The following is a 1,920-nucleotide window of genomic DNA, read 5'->3' as shown; positions in this document are numbered from 1 at the left end:
CAGACCAAACGTTTTCCCTGGATTTCAGTGCCTGCTCCGACTCAGAAAAACGGGCACACAAACTAACAGACACTTTGTTCTGGCATAGACCCATCGTTTCCCTCGTGCCTTACGTTTGTAGGATTATGAAAGCACCTCTATTTTAGGGAAGATATGAAATGACAAGCCTCTGACATTTGTGATGGTTTTTCCTGCATGCGCACATATGAGACTGTGTGTGTGGCTTTGGGGGTTGGTTTTTTGTTGGGCTTTGTTATTTTGTGTGGTGTTTGTTTGTTTTTAAACAAATTCAGTTAAAAGCCCATCTGTGGTAAGGATTCAGTTGAAAAAGATGTGCCACCTGGCAGATGAGTCCGTGACCCTAAAAGCTGGCTTCCCTGAAAAGCCAGCCTCTAAGATTAATGATGAGGGCTCCCATGTCTTTTCTTTTTCTATTTCCAGATCTAGTTTACTCCACATCAGAAATAGTTTTCCTAAATGGCAGACCCTAGATCTTGTTCTGGGCTCTGACAGTCAGCCTTTCATGTTGCTGCTTCTCCCCTTCCCTCTTCCCTTGTCATTATCTCCCTAAAGATAATGACGCTGTTGCAGGGCAGCAGCCCTTGGATGCCAGCTGGCTATACCAGGCAGCATGATCGGGTGGGAAGAGGGGAGCTTAGGCAAAAAAATCATGTTGTGAGGAATACTTATCCAGCCAGGTGCAGCTGGGCAATTCCAGGATAGATCTCCTCCTGTTTTCCTTGATCAGGCACCCCTTTGTTGAGCTGGGAGGGAGGAGAAATCCGTGCATTTCTGAGCACACCTTGCTTTCTGTGCTGAAGCCTTTTTCCTTACAAAGACAACACTTGGCCTCTCCAACTCCCTGCTTTGCTCTCTAAGCTCTCACAAGGCAGGACATGGCATCTCTTCTGTGATGTCTTCGTTTCCCTGGTTCTCGCTCGTCCTCAGCCTGTATAAAGGCATCGGCTGCTTTAGTTTTGCTATTTAGTGTCTCTGTTTTAAAGGGGGCAAGTTGTTTGATTGCTACTTACTGGATCATGCTCTCAGTTAGTTCTAAGTGTGTACCAGGCAGGGCTAAATCTGAGTATTCTGGGAAAGTATCTGTATTTTAGGAAAGTATAATTTGTGTGGACAAGGGAGGAGGAGGGAAAAGCTATTATTTAAGAAGCTGTGACAGTCCTACAGGGCAAGGCCAAAATTTTTGCGTGTTCCCTCTTCCAGTTCACAGCTTCCAGAGAAAACAACTGATGGGTTTTGAGTTGTTTTTCGTGAAGATAATGGAGTCAAACCACATTTTGCTGTCCCATCAAGCCCGTATCACCAAGCTGTAATGGCAGCATGGTAAATGGGAGCGCAATGATGACATCTCTGGGCTCTTAGGGACTGCTGTAATTCTCGTAGTGGTATGAATCAAGACCAATTGGTCTGGCAAGACAGTTAATGTTTTATTCGGAGATATTTGGGTGACGGGTAGGTGTGATAGAGAGGGGGATGAGTGTAATCATTAAGATGGTAATGTCTCCTGCATGCTCTTCCATCTCAGAGTCACTCCGGTGTCCTGAGTGCACGGGGGCATGGAGAAGTAATGAGACAAGGTTCCATCAGTAGCTGTCAAATGCATAAATAAATAACTTCAAGCAATATAACTTCACTCAATTTGTATCTGCCTGTGCTGGCCATACCTTGTATTTACATGGTGCCACAGGAAATTATTTTTAAATGTTAAATTTTAAATTAACACATGGTCCTGCAGGCTAAATCTGTTACAGAAGATAACATTTCCACTGTAGTTTGTTTTGTAGCACCTCAAGAAAAGCAGATGATTGGAGTGATTTATTTTCATTCCTAAGGGAATAAATAGCCTTAGAGCCTTTGTGAGCTCTAGAGGAAAAGCAACCACGGTGCTGGGCAGTTGGTATC

The sequence above is a fragment of the Eurypyga helias genome, unplaced genomic scaffold, assembly GCF_000690775.1.
Source record: "Eurypyga helias isolate BGI_N326 unplaced genomic scaffold, ASM69077v1 scaffold10100, whole genome shotgun sequence".
In the NCBI taxonomy this organism is placed as follows: Eukaryota; Metazoa; Chordata; class Aves; order Eurypygiformes; family Eurypygidae; genus Eurypyga; species Eurypyga helias.
This window is presented reverse-complemented; position numbering follows the sequence as displayed.